This window comes from Azolla caroliniana, unplaced genomic scaffold (genome assembly GCF_043228905.1).
Source record: "Azolla caroliniana isolate FFs.n. ecotype wild unplaced genomic scaffold, voAzoCaro1.0.p SCAF_27, whole genome shotgun sequence".
Classification (NCBI taxonomy): Eukaryota; Viridiplantae; Streptophyta; class Polypodiopsida; order Salviniales; family Salviniaceae; genus Azolla; species Azolla caroliniana.
In genome coordinates, this window is record NW_028230462.1 from 65,001 (window position 1) to 80,539 (window position 15,539).

Here is a 15,539-nt window from a genome sequence, read left to right on the forward strand (position 1 = left end):
ATGATGAACCGCCTTCTATATTGGCCTAGAATCAATTTGACTTCTTAAGGTTACTTCAAGTTCGAGACGGGGACCCCCCTTGGGCCTTTGTCGGCATGAGGTATCTCTGCATTATTCTATTACTTGCTAGTACAGCAATCAGCATTTTTTTTTGGCGGGCAGGCAGGCAGGCAGGCAGGCAGTAAGACGACATGGTTCTCCAATCCAATGTAGCTGCTATTCTCAGAGACGACCGGAAGTCGAGAGATAGCGAAGCACGCACGGAGGAGGTAGACATTTCTTTTATAAATCTCTGGCTGGAGGTTAGGTTCTTCTACACAAAAAAAACTTAAACCCTTAAACATAAACCGAGAGGCAAATTCAACACTACCATATCGTCGTTCGTCAACAGGTATAGCTTTACCCGCCGGCCGTGGAGCTGAACCAGATACTGGTAGGCCATAGCTACGTCTTTCTCAGTAATGACGTAGTCATCACGGGCGTAGTCGTGAAACCACTCCCCATAACCCGGCGGGGCGGTTCATGCGGCTGCCGACTGTACGGCGATTCGGGGAACTTATGTACCGCCTTAAACAGTACACAGAACAAATCACCCATCATAGTACACCAACTATCCGCAAGCTTGCGACCAAGTAACCGGGCGTTATATGGTATAACGCCGATGAACGGTTCATCCGGATGAAAACCAACCGGTTCATCAAACCCGCCCCTTTTTCATCATGAAGGCCTTCATGATGATGAAAACCGCTTCATCTTAGGACAGTTATCTGTTGCCGATTCATCCAGCCAGGTTGGTTAAATCTACAGAGTGCACACGAACGAAGTAACCTTAGGACCTGATTGTAGGTACCGTCGTCCCAAAGAATCCTCTCCAGAACACTCAATGCCCATTCATAGAACGAGTAAAGAATGTGCTAGGAGATGGAATTCAGCATCGCGAAGATACGGTTCTTTCCAGCCGCTTCCCTCTTCATTCATTCATTCATTCAGAGCGGAGAACAATTTTTTAGTAATAGAAACAGCAGTGGCTATTTTGGCTCACGTAGCTCAAAGGATAGAGCATTCCTATGTACCACCCGGGTTGGCGGGAAACTAGCCGGTTCGAGTCCGGTCGTGGGCTGGTGGGAGGAACAAGCAAGAATGGTTCAATACGGCGTCTAACAGGCAAATCAAGAATTTCACTTCGAATCCTGGACTTTAGCACCTTGCTGTTTATGGTGTTTCATGATCAGTATCGGAAACGAATGGAGAAGCGGTAGAACGTGCGGAACCGCATATTGGATTATTCTAGTGCGGCATGAAGCTGCTGGCGCCGAGTCGGCCGGATGAAAGCCGTTAGCGATGCTCCGCTTGTTCCCTGGCACGGGCGGCGCGCGAAGGCAACTTCCGCGTCGTAAGCACCGAGTTCGGTTTGTCGAGCAACTCAAGTGAGGCGAACCTAAAAAGGGAAGGAAGGGAGAAGGTCGTAAAGGTGGCCTCGTTATCTGTATCAGAGGTCAGAATAAATGAGTGCGGGAGAACCTGCCGTCCTCTACTTCCGATTTTGGTTATCTCACGAGCGAGCCAACGGTTCCCCGGGGGTTCTCGGAAACAAGAACGCGTTGGCGGGTCCTGGAGTGCCCGTCAAGAGCGCACGCGCATACCCCGCGGGGTAACTATTACGACCAGCACCCTCCGCATTTCGGCACAGTGGAACGTGTAACCGGCCCGAGGTTTCGTTTCAACTTACACTTGTTTCATGTTGGGATGGGTAGACCAACTGCCTGCCCGCAAGGGACAAACTAAATCCTCAGGTCGGGTGGGATGGCACTACTGGCAAATACTGTCTGGCAAAGACGCAGGCGCGAAGCGTGGTAGGCCCGCTAGCGTTTTTTTTGCTTGCCGAAAGCATACAAGAAAAGCCGGGACGGGAACCGACGAAACTACAGAAACGTAACCAAGCAAGCGGTCGAGCCGGGAGGGCCGGGTCATTTGACGGGAATGAGGAGGCCGATTTCTTCTGTTCAAGCTGCCTGCTGGAGAAAGGAGTGAGAATGAGGAGCCGGCCTTACCGCCGTGGCTAGGCCCACGGGTTGGTTCCTCCGGGCCCAAGGCCAGGGCCTTGGCGGGTTTACGGTGCGACGACAGGCGGCGGGCGCTGCCCACAGGGAGGATAATTTGCTTTCCCCCTCCCTCCAAGGGAAGTATCCTCTTTAACAACCAACAGAGGGACCCTGGAAGAGAGTTACGAAACAAGGGGGCGGGCAGCAATCCAATCGTACGCGCATAAGCTACCAAACGAGATACGTTTCACCAGCGAATGAACGCTGGGCCGCTGAACCCCACCTGACCTATAAAAAATGGCGCGAGCCGTATGCGGGGAGACTTGCACGTACGGTTCCGTTGGGGGGATCCGGCCAGCGAGGGACCGACGCCTACCCAACTAGGGGCACGGAAAAATTAATCGAGTATAAAACGTATTTCTAAGCTTTACCTCATTCTGATCGTTTGGAGGGCGACCGTGAAAAGTCACCGAATGAAGTCCTCCTGTGGGCACTGCAAAAACCCACGGCAGAGCGGATATTACTAATCGACGTATAGGATATGACGACGGCAACAGCATGTCATAAAAGGAGATAACCGGGAATAGCCAACTCTTAGCGTATCTCCAACTACACTCTTGAGTGGCAGTTGAACGGGGAGTATCGTGAATGCGAGATGCCAGCGGAACGATCAGCCGGACGTGTTGGGCAGCGCCGGGCTTTCTCCCTACCGCGTCTCTCCCTGTGTGTTGAGGATCCAAAGCGAGTGCACCGGGGATAAGGGAAACTGGGATTCAATATGGGCATAGCAAACATCTGAAGCGTAACCACACACTCACACGACCTTTGCCGCTTCACCCGGATGAACCGCTAGAGAAATAGGAGCATTCGGTGAAACCGGTGAACCGCACTTCCGGATAGATGTGTGGGACAGAGGGCTCATAGTACCTGCCTACCTTCTGCTTCGGGAACCGTGTAAGCATAGGGTGCTGCTAGTGTCGCAGAAGGGAAGGGAAGGGAAGGGAAGGGAAGGGAAGGGAAGGGAAGGGGCCTAAATTGGCGGACAGACCGACGCCGCACACTTGAGCAGCGCCGGGGGAAGCGGCCGAAGAAGCGGTTTTCATCATCCGGCAGAGTTTGTGCCAGTCGGAACGGGAATTGGCCAGTCAACCCCACACCCTTCGAAGATGTTGCCAGAATGACTTCCAGGGTCCTTCCGTCCTGGCCAGAGCACGGCTCAGCGCCTTCATGATGAACCGGATGAAAAAGGGGTTGGCGGGTTTGATGAACCGCTTTATCTCCCTCCCAATTCTGCTGTTTGCGAGGTAAAGAAGCGCTTGCCGCGCCCCGCACTCTCCCCAGCCCTTCGGGCCTTCGACCCACGTTCGCTGCTTTTTTGTTGACTTCACAAACGAAGGCTCTAGTCCTGATGTCATCTAAATGCTCATGGGCAGGAGTTCTTTGGCGAGGCGGAAACTAAACCATGATAACGCTTCGGGTAACTCAAGTTGGAGAGCCGTGTGATGGGTGACCATCCCGCACGGTTCAGAGAGCACTTGTGTATGTGATGCGAGTGAACGTGTGCAACACAGCAGCAGCACAGCTGGCATCGAGTAACTTTCAACCCTATCTACGTTCCCATGATGGCCTAAGAACACGCTTATCCTTCAGCTGTAGAGAGACCTTGCAATTGTGAGGTACCGTTATGAGCTTAATATATATGAGTGTTATTTTGTGAAACAACTTGAATCCCAAATTATTTACCTGCTTTAACTATTTATGTCATGGACGTGGGAGCATCAACTCTGTCTCCGTGGGCTTCTGAAGAGCGAGAAAAACTTTTGGAATCCTATGAAAGGGTCTCGGGAGCTAGGATGTACGCTAGTTATATATGACTAGGTGGAGTGGCATAAGATCTGCCTCTGGGCTTGAGTGGAGACACTTTTTCATTCACATAGTAATTTGCTTCTCGTATTGACGAATCGGAGGAAACGCCGACCAACAACCGTATCTGGAAATAATGATTAGTGGATATCGGTACCGTCACTGCATAGTAAGCTTTGGATCGGGGATTCAGTGGTGTAATGTTAAGAGGTTGTGCGACATGAAGACATCGATAGCAATATGGGGGAGGTTCCCATCGGGCAACGGTTCTGCCTGACCTTGCTCAAGCACGCTTTGACTGTAAAGACTTGGTGTGAAGCCTTGAGGGCAACGTCCCTCAAGATGGGGGCTGGGGTGAGCTGAAGAGGGGACAGCGTAAGCAAATGTGTATAAGCCTAGTAAAGCATGACCGAGGCAAGGCTAGGGCCATCTTCGACTGGTTAGTCTGACGGACCGTGAACGGATTCGCCTTTGGCCTCTGGGCACGTCGAAACCGCATGGGTTCACCGGGGTAGAGCACAGTCCGCCGAAATCGGCATAGGTTAGATGCCATTGATGGAACATGGTAAGCCCATATTCATCTGTGCGTCCGTAAGGGCTAGGCATGTAACGAGGTATGGGTGGAGAAAGACCCGAAAAGCAAGGGCCGAGCCTGCTTAGATAAGAGTACGTGACCTGACTTTTTGAATCAAATTGAATTGAAAGGTGGTAAAGTGGCACAAATCGATTAATTGAGGGAAGCATAAAGGCTTTAAGCAGCAGCACAGAGGGGCAAAGCAGCGCTCTAAGAAAGATGAACAACCTGCCGCCTTTTTTCATAAGATTGTGACGGTACGGAAGTATGGAGATCTAGAAAGAAATTGGCGGACTAGTAACTAGTCTTGGCCAACAACCTAGCACGCACGCACGCACGCACGCACGCACGCACGATGAAAGCCCTCAACCTACGCGCGCGTCGGAACTACATCCCTTTTGTTTGTTTGTTTGTTTGTTTGTTTGCTACGGATGTAGCGCGCGTTCTGACTCCACTGGTCACGGTCGCTCTCCGCCCGCCGCGGGCCACGCGGTAAGTGGCCTGAGGCAAGCAAAAAGATTTTTCTGTTTGTGCTGGCGGAAAATGAGCCAGCCGGATCGCCGCCAATCAATCCAAAATCTGGTGCTATGGACGCTCACGCATGAACCAGGAATGCCCTTCATCTCCAAGTGCCTGCAGACGCGTTACAGGGGCGGGCCTCTGGGAATGCATTCGAGCCGTATGAAGGGAAACTTTCACGTACGGCTCAGAGGGGGGGAAAGCCCTAGAAGGGGCCTACCTATCCCAACCGGGAGTATGCTGGGATTTGTGAAAAGCAGCACCTCACGATGTTCATGACTAATCGGATTCCGATGTACTAGTGGGTACCAGGGGAGATCGCCACGATCGTTATTGTATTCGCATTGAAGAGACGTGATAAAGTATTTGAATCATCGTATAACGTCCTAATTAAATGCTCAGCGGCACGATTAAAGCCGATGATCGTAAGCCATGTCCTTCATCATGACCTTAAATGAAATAATCTATGGAATCTCCAATTCACCATTTCAAACCTTATACAGAAGGGTTTTCTGTACCAGCTTTTTCTATCTATACTGTAGCTGAAGTACTTAAAGGAGAATCTGGTGTGTTCTCAGTCAGTAATGGAACTAATCGTCTTTATTGTTGTAAAATAAGAGCACCTGGCTTCGCCTATTTACAAGGACCTGACTTTACGTTCAAAAATCACATGCCAGCAGATGTGGCCACCATCATTGGTACTTAAGATACTGTGTCTGGAGAAGTGGATAGATGAAACTACTTAAAGCAGCACGCACAAATAGGAAACCCAAAAAATAAGATGCAGGTGAGAAGAGGGATACCCTTGTAGATCTGGGAAATAAAGATGATAAAGAAAGAAAGAATAGGTGCATGCTGGCCCAAGTAGGCACGCACGCACGCACGCACGCACGCACGCACTTCGGGATGGGGGCTTGATGAATCCCCCATCCCAACCGGAGGTATGGCTGAGCGGCTTAAGGCATTGGTTTGCTAAATCAACATACAATCTTCTTGTATCATGGGTTCGAATCCCATTTCCTCCGAGCGAGTGCGAAGCACGAGCGATGCGACAGTGACGTGATGGAAGAAACCCATACATTGCTTTTTGGGAATGCGGCAGTGGCCTGCCGGGAGAGACCTAGCCGGTAAGGGAGTGCTAGTTTTTGCTTCTTTTCTTTTCTTTTCTTGCGCGCTTGCTGCTTTTAAGGTAACATCAATGCTGCTTTAATAACCAGTAGTGCAAGTTCATTTGGACGGACAGCGGGAAATGCGATCAATAACACGTGGAGTTGGGTCTGCGGGCAAGCAAACATTCCCCCGCACAAGTAGATTGAATAGGAGTTGGCCGGCTTCTTTTTTTCTAAAATAAATTCCGATTCGCTAGAGAGAGATCAATTGCTTGCTTGCTTGCGGGGTGGAGTAAATGGCCAACTCGTCAGGCTCATGACCTGAAGACTGCGGGTTCAAACCCTGCCCCCGCACTACATGTTGTCAACAGTAAAAAAGCAAATGAAGATTATTGTATAATAATCCATGCTTAAGAATGGGAAACTAACGTGACTATTCATATTGTCAATTCGTTATCATTCGTGTTGTCAATGAGACGGTGACATTCCAATGAAGCGGTTTTCATCATCATGAAGGCCTTCATGCATGCATGAAGAACCTGTTTGGTTTGATGAACATGCCGGTTCATCATGCTTGCTGTTTAAAATACTCGTTAGGTGGTTCCGCTTTTCTTTTGGGGAAGGCGTGCGTTTCAGGCTTGCAGGGAAAAGTGCCATTTCCGAGTTCAAAGATTGCTGCTTTAAAGTGGAAAGAAAAGTGCAAAGCATCTTCTTGCCAGTGATTCATCAAGATTGCCGCCGGCTCGGTTTAAAGTGAAAAGAAAAGTGCTGCTTTGCTTTGCTTTGCTGGATTCGCAGATTATGGCCAGAAGATGATATTGCCTTCTTGCATGATCCTTCTGAATTTTACCAACGGAATTTCGAAATTCCAGCATTCAATTCTTTCCGCAATCTGAGCCGCATTAAAGATTATCGTATAATAATCCATGAATATTCAGGCCTTCTTGAAAGTTCAAAAGAAGAACTTTGGTTTGGTAGCCATTTATATTACACTTTTTACTTAATAACCACCTGCGAATTGATGACATCCTTGTGAGGTTGGTAGCGATCGAAGGCTAAGTACCAGCTGTATTTGCACTTTCCCTGCTTGCTTGCTTGCTTGCTTGCTTGCTTGCTTGCTGTTCGGCGCCCGCCGCTTTTGTCGTTAGCACTCTTTTGTTCATTAATCAAGCGTTTCGTTCCGTCCGGGCATCTTTGTAAGACGTGAAACACCCGATCCCATTCCGACCTCGATATGTGAAAAGCGTTTTCTGCCATATGTACTGATAATTTTCGGGAGACGTGGTTCGACAGCCCGGACCCTTTCAAATCGTATATGCGATTGCCTAAAGGTCAGATGCGAATCTGATATCAGCCAGAAACAATGAAAAGGCGTACGACAACGCAAAAAAGCAAGCTATGGATGTGAAGACAGATTAGAACGGTAAACACACAATACCAATGATGCGTAAATCCCTGGCTGGCATGCATTATCGGAAAATCTGTTCCTCAACTCTTACGCTCGAGAGAGCTAGGGAACTTGTCAGGGAAATCTAAAGTGTTTAGTTAAACGAGACGCTAAGAAAGGAGGAAGGACGAAGCCCTTCTTGCTTGCTTGCTTGCTTGCTTGCTTGCTTGCTTGCTGCGGATTGTACAAACTTCGTATCGCACAGCACGGAAAGAGAACTCAAGAGCGTAAAGGAAAAAACAGAGGATGCAGGGTCATTTGGTAGACGTTTTCGTCGAAACAATGAATCCTCTGTCCAAGTACTCGACCAATTCTTTCCGCGCTTCTTCCGCATTTTACAAACGTCCGAAGATTATTGTATAATAATCTATGCGGGCTTCTTTTTGTCTCGGTTTTAAGCAGTCACAGGTTGAGTGGCGATCGCAGAACACTCATTAAGATTTTGTACGGTGTTCGGTAGGTTCAACTCCTACTGCATCGAAAAGAATGCATTGGATGGATGCCTGGGCATTGAGAGGGAAGGACGCTTCCAAAGGCGAAAGGCCATGGGGAGATACCGTCTGTGATCCATGGGTTTCCAATCGGGAAACCGTATCCAAGCTTGCCGGGCATGCCGTGTGCTGCGGCTCTGCCTCGGACTTGAGAAACTTAGCGAACTGAAACATCATTGTAGCTAAAGGAAAGGAAATCAACTGAGACTCCGTTAGTAGCGGCGAGCGAAAGCGGATTAGGCAAAGAAAAGGGAAGGGGCCCCAGCCCAGAAGGGCCGCTTTCCCTGGCCCCGTGCGGGGGAGAACTTGCAGTAGAGGGAAGGGTGGGAACCCTTCCTCAAGGAATTCTGAAAAGGTTGGAAGATCTGGCCAAAGAAGGTGATAGCCCCGTAGATCTTTCCTGGCAAGTTTGATTACCATTACAAAACGCGGATACCGTGTTTGAATAATGATCGCTTTACGTGACTAAGGGGGACCACCCCCGCGCCTAAGTATTCCTCAATGACCGATAGCGTACCACAAGTACCGTGAGGGAAAAGTGAAAAGACCCCGCCGTATGCCGGGAGTGCAATAGAAAACCTGAAATCCGATGCAAACTATCAGTCGGAAGAGCGAAGCTGAGAAAATGCGGCAAAGCCACTAATGTTCGATGGAACGCATACGCGAAGCTGAGAAAGCGCTGTAGCTTTCGGAGGCAAAGCCACTAATGTTCGCATACGCGAACCCTTGAGCGAAGCTTCGCGTTGTCGGCTCTCGCTTTAGCACTTTCCACCCTAACGGCGTACCTTTTGCATAATGGGTCAGCGAGTGAATGGGAACAGCGGCTTAAGCCATTAGGTGTAGGCGCAACGAGGTTGAATCTTCGGCGTTGTTTCTATTTGACCCGAAACCGATTGATCTAGCCACGAGCAGGTTGAATCGAGCTCTCCACAGAGGCCTTGGAGGACCGAACTCACGTATGTGGCAAAATACGGGGATGACTCGTGGCTAGGGGTGAATCAAAGAGCTACGACTCCGCCGTTCCTTTGTTGAAGTCCGAAGGACCACAAGAAGAGGGAAAAGGAGTCCTCCTCTGGCCTTTCGCCCCACAAGCGTGCGAACGCTTTTTCAATAACTGGCTCATAACGGTGAAACCAGCTTACCCTTTGAGAGTAATGGCCACACCGTGGGAAGTCGTGAAAGCTTCTCTCCCTTTATTGCGGTCGAGTGCCCCAGCAAGCAAGCAAGCAAGCAAGCAAGCACGCCCTCAACGACGAGGAATAAAGCGGGTCAGGCCCCAAGATGAAAGCAGGTCAAGTTTGGTAGGCGGTTAGCTAACGCCAACCCGGGTTCAGCAAGCAAGCAAGCAAGCAAGAATGCGCCAGGATAGGTGCCCCGGGACCAACACTTAAACAGTCCAGGGTCCCACCACCAAAAGGTCTTGTTCCCACTGTCCTCGTTGCTTTATCTCGTATTCCAGAACCACCTTGTTCTTAGGGAATCTCTCTCGTAGCTACGAGCTAGCTCATTGACCCCGTAACGACTGATTCGAAAGATGAGAGCATGATTGTTAATGCCAACACGCCGGTTCTCACTCCCTTCGGCCGAATCCATCTCGAACCAAAGGTTGGTTCTCCGGCCATATGCACCAGTGTATCGAGAGCTGCTGCTTTTCAGCGAAGAAAAAAACTAAACTTTAGACGGGCTTCGTGATGTTTATGCTTTTTCATTGGAGCATCTATGAACATGTGAACACTGCTGCTGGCCCGACTGAAATTCACTTACGTAACCTTCTAGCCGAGGTCAATTTTGTCACTGAGATTGTTGTTCTAGCTAGGCCTTCTTGCTCTCTGGAGCCAAGTGAAGCGCAGTGATCATTGGAATGCAAGGCCATGAACATGACGTAAGGGAAGGCCGAATCCATCTCGAACCAAAGGTTGGTTCTCCGGCCATATGCACCGGTTCATCGTAACCGTTCGAGAGCGAAAAAAAAAACTAAACGCAGAAGCTAGACAATTGCTAGCGGCCCAACAAGAAAAGAAGCGGATTGACGTGGCCGTAGAAAGAATGGATAAATTTCTATGTGACCTACAGAAAACAGAGCCGGCGAGACTCCGAAGTATCGCCGGCACTCCGGGTAATTAGCTCAGTTGGTAGAGCGCCTCGTTTACACCGAGGGAGTCAGCGGTTCGAGTCCGTTATTGCCCATGGTTGTAAACTTGGTTATTAGGACGCCTTAGTTCCTATCAATCTAAAATAGAATGATCAATTACCACGCTTAACCTTTCTGGTCGGAGGGGCCAAAGAGGAGGCCCTGCGGTACAACCTATTTGTTTTCTGAAGGCGTTGCGTGCGATTTACAAAGACCTGAAAGCTTGGCACGCTTTCCCGTTGATTATTGATGGCTCGTGATCTTGTCGGGAAAGGGATGGATGTCTGAGCGGTTTAAAGAGTCGGTCTTGAAAACCGAAGTATTCGGAGAGATACCGGGGGTTCGAATCCCTCTCCATCCGTGAGTATGGTCATAAGTTAGCATTCCCACTTTCCCATCACCCTAACTTGATTTGGAAAGCATATAGGCATTCTATAAGCCTTCTATAAGAGCCTGAGAGGTTAAAAGGGATCGTCGTAAGCGGGCTCCATTGAGCAAGTCGCGCGTTTGCTTGCTTGCTTGCTTGCTTGCTTGCTTGCGGGAGAATCGAAAAATACGGGGTGGTGTTTCAGTTTCCTCTAATTGCTACGCCATCCGAGCCATTGGCGTTCTTAGCTCTATCCAGTTAGCAGTGAAAAAGGGTGGTTTCGAAATAAGAATCGATGTGCGGATATGATGGAATTGGTAGACATGCCAGGTTTAGGTTCTGGTGACCTTACTCAGTCGTGGGGGTTCAAATCCCTCTATCCGTAGCAGTTGGAACCTCAGAGTTATGCAATCATTAGGCCTCTAGTGAGAAATCAAATGGGTTTCTTCTCTCCCTTCAATCACTAAGCAGTCCTCCGTCGCCTGGAGAGTGATCCTCGAACGTGTATACGAGCCATCGTAATTACCCAATCACATATTTTAGGGCCCGAACCCGATCCAACGTACGTAGCCTCGAACCAATGAATCTGGTCACAAGAAACGAACGAAGCCCGAACCATACCTTCGAGACTGAACGACCCGAGGGGCTAACTGCCTGCCTGCAGAGACTGCACTTCCCAACTTTCTTTGGGAAAGGGACTGCCAAGAATCTGGTAAAAGAGTTCGAATGGTTCGGGGAACAATAGAAAGACGCTTTGGTTGCCATCGGACAACCTAAAGACCCGAACAGGGTTGATTTATATAGATCTGGTAATAGTGAAGATACTTTGTAGTTTGATATGAAGCAATCGTACACCGCCGTATAGAGTGGTAGGTCCTTATACACTCTCTTAAAATGGTTAACAACCAACGCAACCAAAGCAGCTGCTTTTGGTGAATGAAAGCAAAAGTAGCTTTAGATTCTATTCAAACTAGAATTCGTTTATTATTTAAAGATATGAGTTTGTTTGATCAAAGAAGAAAACAAGGTTTTCTTTGTATTAATAATATTTTCATTTATACCGCAATTTTTCTGCTGTCATACAATAGCATTAGAAAATGAGATATTGAAATTGAAAAAAAAGTGTTATAATGTAAGTTTAATGGTAAAGGCCGTGGCTATTTTGTTTTTCGATTAATTCAGACTCAAGAAAATCTGAGTCTGGGTCAATCTCTGTTGATAAACAATCTGACGGTAAAGATTTTAATAATAATAATTTAGACTCTGGAAAAGAGGCAATCCCTATTAATAAACAATCTAACAATAAAGATTCTAAAATATCGTAAGTATTTCAATCGTATATACATCGAAGGACGTTAAAATGTCTATTAGTTCTTTATCTTTCTTGAAGTGCGCAATAAACCTATCCTGCATGTTGGTTTGCCTTTTGTTGGTCAGCTTATCAATCAAAAAGGTCCAGCGAGTTATTATAGATTGATCTCTCGTCAACAAATTGTTCGATCATTTTTTGCAAGTATTCCTTCCTTCTCAAGAAATCCGCCGAATTTGTTTGGCCCAATCCATCGCTTATCATTAATCTTTCCTTACCTCTCTTTTCTTCGGCTTCAAGCTTAACCTTTGCTTCTTCGAGCAATTGGCACACGCACGGTTTGAACGTACAAATTCCTATTTGAATATATTTCTTATGAGATTTATCTAACGCTGACCGCCAGAACATTATTCTTGATAATAAAGTTAGAAGCAGGCAAAAGAAATTCTTCAACCTCTGCTTCGCTATCGCCGTCACTATAGGGCTCTTCGCAGTCCAGGTCATCAAGTTCCGCCACAGCGAAGGCCTGTAATCTGAGACATTGTACACAGGATCGATGGAGTCGAGCTAGCCGCTTCATCGTTGAGATTAACCTTGAAAGGGCACGCACGGTTTGTTGTTTGCAGAGTATTCTCCAGGAGCAACGGTGAATAAACTCTCTGGAAACGAATCTTCATTGTTGTTAGGTGTCTTTTTCCAATGACTTAACAATGCCGGCAAAGACTTACTCCGTTGTTTTTTAACAAGTTAGACAGGGAGGGTATAGTGCTTTTTGTGCTGCTTTTGTGCCCCCATGTCCGAGGGGCGGGCTCAGATGCCCCCAATTATCAGTAGGGAAGGGAGTGCGAACTTTCTTCATTAAATTCACGTAGCACCAAATTCACACCAGAATCGAATTCTCGCTTTCTTTTTTTTTGGCAGGTCTCATTGTCAATATTAGAATCATTAAGCATTCGAACGATGGATTACCAATTACTCGATTCTGCGATGTAGGGTGTGTGCTGCTAAAGTGTCTAACAGCTCTTGACCCCAGCTCATTACATGTTTTCAATGGTTCACCGCCACCTATAATGCGCGAAACTTCTATTGGCCTCTGCCGGTTTATGAAGATCATCCCTTCTTTTACGAACATTTCCCTTTCTTTGATAAGCATCCGGTATCTCAGCAGATGAACATTAATCCAAGCTCTGGCTATTTCTGCTCATAGTACGTCATTTGACAGCTGCTTCCATGATCCGACGAAAAGCTAAGGTTTCTTAACGTTCTTTGGCAATAATCTTGAGTACATTACGAGTAGTCCCTGCGATTCTCACTTTCTTGATTTCGCGAGTAGGCTTGACATTCTCTATGGCGTTAGCCAGGAGTGTGATAACATGAACATCGGGTTCAGTTCAGGAAAGACGAGAAGAAGTTTAGGAAACAATAACACGAGATTTTGTTCTTTTACCATCAATCATACAAAAGTGGACTAATTTCTTGATTAATCTTTTTTGTTTATTATCCACTCCCCAGATGTAGCTTAATCTCTCCGAGCAGCTGTATGTGCTTCCTTCACGGCCTCCCTTGGGTCTGGGTGACAAAAGCCCTGCTAGATGGGCGCAGAAATATTTGCAATGGGATCGAAGCGGATGGCTTTCCGTTCCAAAAGTTTCCGCCGGTCATTCTGAAAGTCTTCCCGAAAAATTAAACCGGTCTGAAGGCGATGAGCGAGAAAAGCAACCATTCCCTGATTTGACCTTTTTATTCGTATCGAATTCTTAGGTTTCTCTGTACCATGTTTTAGTCTGCCTCATCTTCAATCCGGGATTCCCTACGAATCTTTAACTCCTCGAATACGATGATAATTCACACCTAACGAATCTTTCACTCTACCTCCTCTAGCCGTAACCGCAGGATGCTCCTATGAATTATAACCCTCGCCAAAGATGTGAGCAATGATATTCCTTCAATTGCTTGAACGTGCCTTGGCTATCTTGCATAAAGCCAGATTAGGTTTTTTTAGTGTTCTTGTCGAAACACGCGGGCGTACCCCAAACTTTTAGAGACATTAATTCGAAGCTCAAGTACATGTTTTGTGACGTTTTGCCCTTCTACAATGACGAAGCAATTAATTTATGGTAGGCGTATTTCGCAATCTGTGTTTTTCCTTCTGCGTGCGGCCCCGAAAAGCGTTCATCATGCATCCGCCCGCTTGACACAGCACTCACCCCTTGACATAACCGAACGATTACCTTTCGGTTGGCGGTAAATCGTTTAGGTCAAGCAACCTGGACTCGCCACTACCGTACCTAGGGCCGTCCATTGCGATTATGCCGAGGGCGTCTGCCGTAAGCCTAGCAAAAGAAGAAGATATTGTTGTGATCTGGGAGGCGCGCGCCGTAGTAGCTGGGGTATCGGTTCTTTCCTCCTTTTATTTTCCCGGTCGGTGCTCTCACCCTCGAAGAAGCATCGATCGGACGATCGCAAGGCGGCATTCTGTTTACGAAATTTCCATCGGCGGGCGTGCGTGAGAGGGGTCTGGACGCCGTTTTCTTCCGACCAGAACCCCATTAATTATGACGTTCAACATCACAGTATGCTCAATTCATTGAGGTAGCCAGTCAAAGGCTACTGGAACGCCGAATACAGAAACTACCCGAGCTAATGATAAAGGCGGGAAGACTTTCCGTCCAAGTCTCATTGGTTAATCATAACAATGTCATAGAAATGCTGCGCAAACCCATATATATACGAACGGAAAGAAAATAACCTTTGTGCCAAACCAGATTGAGCCCGGAATTCCCTGGAAACTAGGAAGATCTAAAATGGATGGCCAACCTCCCGGGAAAGGCGGTGTACATAGACTAGGAGAGTGAGGGCGCGGCTCTGTGGCCCTTAGCCCAATAGGTGTATCCACACCCTTCTCAAAGAACCGTACGTGACACTCTCGCGTCATACGGCTCCGTCCCGGGAATATTGAGTTTCCTCTTCTCCAACCAATGCAACGTTTAGGTCTTCGAATCCGATCTCTCTCTCGCATGGATGTCTCGGTGGTGGTTGGCACAGCAGCAGCAGAGTGGGATCGACTTACAGTTCAGGCTGGCCTACAAGGCGGTTCATCAAACCCGCCAACCCCTTTTTCATCATGAAGGCCTTCATGATGAACCGGTTCATCGGCTTAGAGCCCGCATAGACGGAGAAAAATCTCTAAAGTGAGTGAGTCCCCAGGAGAACAATGAGAGGTAGGTGGTCAAAGGCCGAGCGAGAAAGTTCCTGCCTGCCTGCCTGCCTGCCTGCCGGGGGGAGAGATTGAAGCCACTCAACCTACAGAAAGGGCAGCTGAAAACAACCAACCGGGTTTGTGCTTGCTGCTGATAAGCACACTTTCTTTAGGTTTTAACCCAGCAGAGAGAATGCGATAGCATTAAAGTGGGTTGGCTACCAGACCAGGGTACTCCTCCCTCCTCTAACTTGGAATTGATAGCGGAGCGTTAGTAGGGAGCTGTGAGATACGGTGCTTTACCTTCTGACTCCGAGAACGAATTTTTGGAAATAAACAGTACCATCACTTCTCCCGCGGGCTCGAGCAAGGCGCCTGACAAGAGGCGCAGCGAGTCTTTCTCCGACCATTCCAAAAAGATCCCCTTTAACGTAACGTAACGAACAAGTTTTCAGCAGAAATCCCTCTTCGCTGGGGGTTAAGTCGCC

General features: G+C 47.9%; 2 long non-coding RNA genes and 2 other non-coding genes across 4 annotated transcripts in view; 3 read left to right on the forward strand and 1 right to left on the reverse strand.

The window, feature by feature from the left end:
• The first annotated feature begins 6,900 nt into the window (after nucleotides 1-6,900).
• LOC147849613 (uncharacterized) lies at nucleotides 6,901-9,019 on the forward strand. The gene is made up of 2 exons (XR_015531754.1): nucleotides 6,901-7,530; nucleotides 8,015-9,019. It is a non-coding gene; the product is annotated as an uncharacterized LOC147849613 (long non-coding RNA).
• LOC147849614 (uncharacterized) overlaps nucleotides 8,846-15,539 on the reverse strand; it is a 37,962-nt gene continuing 31,268 nt past the window's right edge. Inside the window, exon 2 of the long non-coding RNA XR_015531751.1 lies at nucleotides 8,846-9,051. This is a non-coding gene — a long non-coding RNA (uncharacterized LOC147849614). The remainder of the gene's footprint in view (nucleotides 9,052-15,539) is intronic.
• TRNAV-UAC (transfer RNA valine (anticodon UAC)) lies at nucleotides 10,160-10,232 on the forward strand. The gene has a single exon. It is a non-coding gene; the product is annotated as a tRNA-Val (tRNA).
• On the forward strand, nucleotides 10,451-10,537 carry TRNAS-UGA (transfer RNA serine (anticodon UGA)). The gene has a single exon. It is a non-coding gene; the product is annotated as a tRNA-Ser (tRNA).